A 6907-nucleotide genomic window follows, 5' to 3' on the forward strand; every position below is an offset into this window, starting at 1 on the left:
GTTGTGATCCATATAGTAAACGACTCTAGCATACTCAGTGAAGAAGAAGTAGATAGTGTTCTGGAATTACCTTGCTTTTTCTATGACCACTTGATCTCTGGTTCCTCCGCCTTTTCTAAGTCCAGCTTGTCCTTCTGGAAATTCTTGGTTCACATAGTGTTGAAGTTTAGCTTGAAGGATTTTGAGCATTACTTTACTAGTGTGTGAAGTGAGCACAATTGTGCAGTGGTTTGGACAATCTTTGGCATTGCCCTTCTTTGCAGTTGGAATGAAAACTGGTCTTTTCCAGTTCTGTGAAAAATGGAAAACTCTGAAAATGTATAGCGTATCACATCGTTGGTCTAGACCTCATGATGCAAAGATTTCATCATTGATACAATGGATTTCAACATATCAAAATCACACATTGAGTGGTAAATTGAGAAAAAAGGTCTGATGTTATGTTAGGATCCACAACTTGTAAGTAAGAAGCAAGAGTACATGGAATTTCCTCCTGAGATGAAAAGGGACCCAGACCCTTCCCAGGACATTCACTCTTCTCCTTTTCCTGTTCTTTTAATATTAACAAGTCCCCAGAGATGAGGACAACATGGACCAAGTGGCTAATAATGACTTTTGGGCCTTGAGCTCTAAGGTCATACCATTGTAAATAATTGGCCAGTGCCTCCAAGTTCATTATTTTGCCTGTTCTAACATTGTGAATCCACACCTGTGTCTCCATCCTTTGTAGGAACCTACATCAGAATGTCCAGCCTGAGTCTGTTTAGCTGTCCATCCTGAGGAGGGACCCTGAGACTTCATCACACACCAGGCAGGAGAGAGGCAGTGAGTCTGTGCTCCTTGGTCATGTTCCAGCAGAGATACAGCCAACCTAGTAAGTGCTATGGAGACAGGGATGGTGAAGAGGTGTTGGGAACAATCTACATGGGTTTGGAATAGAGTGCTTTAAAGTTCATATTCTTAGTTTTGGTTGAGATGTGAGAACTTTAATTCAGAGTTCTCATTTCACCCTCACTGGCCTGGCTCTGGCTGGCATCCCTCCCAATAGAGAAGCAAATGTGCCTCTGTAAACTTTCCTCTTGTTCAGTTGTGGTTCGGTCACTCAGTTGTGTCTGACTCTTTGCAACCCTGTGGACTGCAGCATGGCAGGCTTCCCTGTCCTTCACCATCTCCCGGAGTTTGCTCAAACTCATGTCCGTTGAGTCAATGATGCCATCCAAACATCTCATCCTCTGTTCCCCTTCCTTCTAACACTTCAGTTCATTATGGGATCAGTGATGAGGATGAGAACGTGCATGATGAGGATGACATGAACCATATCATCCTATCCTGTTATTGAAGGCCTCTTAAGTGTCGGGCTCTGAAGTATACATTTTGTATTTCCTGCTTGATTACATGTGCATAATTTCCCCCCAATTATATGTACATAACACTACTATTATTTTAATAAGAGGAAATAAGTGAAACATTTTATGTAACATGTGCCAGTTCTTGGGACTTCCCTGGTGGCTCAAGTGGTGAAGGATCTGCCTGCCAATGGAGGAGACTCAAGTTCGATCCCTGGGTCATAAAGATCCCCTGCAGAAGGAAATGGCAACCCACCCCAGTGTTCTTGCCTGGGAAATCACATGGACAGAGGAGCCTAGTGGGCTACAGTCCTTGGTATCGCAAAGAGTCAGACACAACTTAGGGACTAAACAACAGCAACCAGATCATGAATTAAAGAACGATAAAATCATGTTTGAAGTCAGTCATTTTGGACAGACTGATTCCAAATGCTAGGTATGTGGGCAATGCCTCTGCCACCCCAAACCATCATGTCACTCACTTCCCTGTCAGTCCTGGCAGAGACTCCTTGATCTCTGCTCACTGTTACAGGAACACTTGTACTCTGTTGGTGGGAATGAATAATGATACAGCCATTACAGAAAACAGAATGGAGGTTCCTTAAAAAAATTAGCTGCAACTAATTGAAATAGAACTACCATAGGATCTAGCAATCCACTTCAGGGTAGGTGCCAAAGAACTGAAATCAGAACTTCTAACAGATATTTGCATTCCCTTGTCATCATCATATTATTTTAAATAGTGAAAACGTGTTTATTGACTGTTGAATAGGTAAAAAATGTTGTGTGTTTATATAAATAATGGGATATTAGCCATAAAAACAAGGAAATCCTGCCACTTGTGACAACATGGAATGATCTGGAGAATATTATATCTATTTTAAAAAATAATTTATTTTAATTGGAGGGTGATTACAGTGTTGGGACAGTTTTTGGCATACATCATCATGAATCAAAATTTCAAGAGAGTTTCTTAAATTTTATTACCATTTAATCATTAACATTGTTCTGTACAGTAATACCACCTTTGTAGTCATCAATGCATTATGATCCTGCATTTAATTAAACCATATTGATCAAAACTTGAATTCCACTAAAGTCAAAGATATGAAGAATATACTAAAAACTTTTAAAAGACCACTCTAATGTTTGAGTAATGACTTACTTCATGAAGAAGGGAAGGCAGAAAACAAAGAATGATAAAACTCTGAATATCATATAAAATGTGTTCTCATTATGAACATTCATTTTTAATTAAGAATCAAGAGGACCTAGTTCTGCATTTCATAGATTTGTCAATATTGAAAATGAGGAAAATATCTAGAATTGTTTTTGATTGAATTAAGATTTATATAACTATGTATGTCTTAATTTCTTTTTTTTTGTTGTTATTAAGTTTATTTTTTATTTTTTATTTTTTAAATTTATTTATTTATTTTTAATTTTTACTTTACAATTCTGTATTGGTTTTGGCATAGATTGAATTTTATATTTTATTAGAGGGGAAGGGAATTTCTCCTTCTACATTATATCTAAAGAAGTTGGCTATATTTAGCTGAGATCATGGATGTTTTAGTTCTAATATTCTTGTTCTCTTCCACTTTTCTATGAAGTTTTATAAAGTAAGAGTGTATAGGCAGAGATGAATAACATAGAAACCAAGGAGAAAACATTTCTAAGTAGGTAGAATTTGCCACACTGAGAAATATTGCTGAAGATACTGGGATGTATAATCTTAAAATGAATTGCTTGAATCCGAAATATGGGCACAGCACTCAATGCCCATTTACTTATTTCCTTTGTTTCCAGACCTCTTTTCTTTTTCCAGAGGTGTCCAAGCTACATAGAACTGGAAATCTAACAAGTGTCTCAGAATTCTTCCTCTTTGGCCTCTCAGATGATGCAGAACTGCAGCCTTTGCTCTGTGTCCTGTTTCTGTCCATCTACCTGGTCACCATGCTGGGGAACCTGCTCATCATTCTGGCCGTCACCTCTGACCCCCACCTCCACACTCCCATGCACTTCTTCCTCTCCAACCTGTCTTCGGCTGACATCAGTTTCTTCTCCACCACTGTTCCCAAAATGATTGTGGACATCAAAACTCACAGCAGAGTCATCTCCTATGAAGGCTCCCTGACACAGGTGTCTCTTTTTATCCTTTTTGGGTGTATGGATAGTATGCTTCTGCCTGTGATGGCTTATGACAGGTTTGTGGCCATCTGTCACCCACTGCACTATACAATCATCATGAGCCCATGCACCTGTTGCATCTTCATTTTGGTGTCATTTTTTGTTAGCCTTTTGGATTCCCAGATGCATAATGTGACTGTGTTACAACTTACCTGCTTCAAGGATATAGAAATTTCTAGTTTCTTCTGTGACCTCAGCTGCTCAATCTTGGCTGTTCTGATACTTTCATGAATAATATAGTCAGCTATATTATCGTTGCCATCTCTGGTATTCTCCCTATCTCAGGAATCTTTTTCTCTTACTATAAAATTCTTGTCTCCATTCTGAGAGTCCCCTCATCAAGTGGGATGTATAAAGCCTTTGCCACCCGTGGCTCTCATCTGGCACTAGTATGCTTATTTTATGGAACAGCCCTCGGGGTATATCTCAGCTCAGCCATCTCCCTTTCTCCAAGGAAGGATGTAGCAGCCTCAGTGGTTTACACTGTGGTCACCCCCATGCTAAACCCCTTCATCTATAGTCTGAGGAAGAAAGACATCAAAAAGGCCATGTGGAGGTTCCTCAGCAGAACAATCTCAGCTTAGGACCTGGCCACCCATTTGAGTATAGGCTAGAAAATGTAGCAAAACAAAACCTGGACATTTAAAAATCTACCTTTCTTATGTCATCAGTTTTGCAACCCTTATGACCTTCATGTCTTTCTTTGCTTTCCACCTGAATATTGTTTCTGTTTCTGGTTTAACATGACAGCGGGAGATTGAGGATCCTTTGTGTGTCATAATCACTTCTTACCTGAATTTCTTTATATCTGTGGAGATTCTATAATTTATCTTTGGTGGCACAAACATCCTTGAAGAATGAATACTTCCCTTTCAATATATTGAAAATCTATGAGTTTTGCACAGCCGTTACATCATTTCCATAGTAAATTCTGTATCTATGTTTTAAATCTGCACATGTAGTTATGGGTGAGGAGGCATGTCACTGCTTCTCAACCTAGGCTTTTATTGAAAATATCTGGGAAGATTAAAAATAATGACCTTGTGTTTCACCACCAGACGCTCTAACTGTACTTGGTTGTGGCCTAAATATGAGTATTTTTCAAAGCACTCAGGTGGTTCTAGCGTGTGGCCAAGATTGAGAACTACTGATGTAAGTCAGAATTTTCCTTTAAAAGTGACCTTTATACTTTGGGTCCTAACTCCTCATGGACAAATGCTGAAGATTCAGAAGAGATCAGAGGTCAAAGGGTGGAAGGTATGAAGACTCTGCTGTAGTAACAAGCAATGCATTTCCCCCATTATTTCCAAAAATCCTCACATGGTGTATCTACATCATATGCACGGACTTTGCTCTGGGGTGGGATGCTCAGAATCACTCTTCTATGTTGCATCTTGTGTTGATCTTACATACTTTCAACATGATCTGTAAATATCTCTTTGCCCTAAATGCTCAGGTGATCCCTTTAAACCCCTCAAGCCCTTCCTCCTTCACTTATGATGGCTATATTACTTCTTTTTCTTTTTCTTTTTTTAAACCTTTAAGCCCTTCAGTAACTATTTAACCAACTCTCTGTGTTAAAGCTTTTCACTAAAATGATTAAATGCATTATTCCTGGATGACTGCCACTCAGCCATAAAAACTAATGAAATAATGCCATTTGCAGGAACCTGAATGGACCTAGAGATTGTCATATTGCATGAGGTATGTCAGAGAAAAACAAATATCATATGATATCACTTATATGTAGGATATATAAAAGGGTACAAATGAACTTATCTACAAAAGAGAAATAGTGTTACAGATGTAGAAAACCAATTTATGCTGAGTAAGGGGCAGTAAGGGATTAAATTGGAAGGCTTGAATTGACATATGAAAGTGATGAAGTCACTCGGTCGTGTCCGATTCTGTGCGACCCTGTGGACTGTAGCCCACCAGGCTCCTCCATCCATGGGATTCTCCAAGCAAGAGTACTGGACATATAAACACAACTATATCCAAATAGATAGATGTTAAGAACCTACTGTATAGCAAAAAGAAGTAACTCTACTCAATACATTGTTCAGTTCAGTTCAGTTCAGTTCATTTCAGTCGCTCAGTCGTGTCCGACTCTTTGCGATCCCATGAATCGCAGCATGCCAGGCCTCACTGTTCATCACCAACTCCCGGAGTTCACTCAGACTCGCGTCCATTGAGTCAATGATGCCATCCAGCCATCTCATCCTCGGTCGTCCCCTTCTCCTCCTGCCCCCCACCCCTCCCAGCATCAAAGCCTTTTCCAATGAGTCAACTCTTTGCATGAGGTGGCCAAAGTACTGGAGTTTCAGCTTTAGCATCATTCCTTCCAAAGAAATCCCAGGGTTGATCTCCTTCAGAATGGACTGGTTGGATCTCCTTGCAGTCCAAGGGACTCTCAAGAGTCTTATCCAACACCACAGTTCAAAAGCATCAATTCTTCGGTGCTCAGCCTTCTTCACAGTCCAACTCTCACATCCATACATGACTATTGGAAAAATCATAGCCTTGACTAGACGGACCTTAGTCGGCAAAGTAATTCTTAGTCGGCAAAGTAATGTCTCTTCTTTTGAATATACTATCTAGGTTGCTCATAACTTTTCTTCCAAGGAGTAAGCGTCTTTTAATTTCATGGCTGCAATCACCATCTGCAGTGATTTTGGAGCCCCCCAAAATAAAGTCTGACACTGTTTCCACTGTTTCCCCATCTATTTCCCATGAGTGATGGGACCGGATGCCATGATCTTTGTTTTCTGAATGTTGAGCTTTAAGCCAACTTTTTCACTCTCCTCTTTTACTTTCATCAAGAGGCTTTTTAGTTCCTCTTCACAATACACCGTAATGAACTATATAGAAAACATTCTGAAAAAGAATGGATATATGTATAACTAATTCACTGTAGTTTACATCTGAAAGTAACACAACATTATAAATAAACTCTACTCCAATAAAAAAGTTTTTGAAAAACACTAATTCATTTTTCTTTACTTGACTGACTCTTGACTGATACTATAGTACTGGGTATAAAGATTTGCTCTTATGTACCTGCAATTGGAAGATGCAAAATGCTCCCAGGAAAGACAGGTGGAAGTCAAGTGTATGTCTTAGCTTTGGGTATGCAGCTGGAGAATAGGTGGTATCATATTCCAATTTCTGTGTGACTCCAATGATGCCTGAGGTACATTGAATCGCCCAAATCTTCATAATAAGTTTACCTTCTTTCAAGGGAGGACTTTTCCTTTTACTAGAAACAGCCTGGTTAGGACTTCACTTGATTACCATGCCTTCCTGTTCTCTGTCTCAATAATTACATCTTAGGTCTCCTATTGAGTTCTGCAAGACAAGTCAGTTCAGTT

At 39.4% G+C, this 6907-nt stretch overlaps 1 pseudogene; it reads left to right on the forward strand.

The window, feature by feature from the left end:
* The first annotated feature begins 3086 nt into the window (after positions 1–3086).
* On the forward strand, positions 3087–4120 carry LOC120864587 (annotated as a pseudogene).
* Positions 4121–6907: the final 2787 nt, after the last annotated feature.

The sequence above is a fragment of the Oryx dammah genome, unplaced genomic scaffold (assembly GCF_014754425.2).
Source record: "Oryx dammah isolate SB20612 unplaced genomic scaffold, SCBI_Odam_1.1 HiC_scaffold_5, whole genome shotgun sequence".
In the NCBI taxonomy this organism is placed as follows: domain Eukaryota; kingdom Metazoa; phylum Chordata; class Mammalia; order Artiodactyla; family Bovidae; genus Oryx; species Oryx dammah.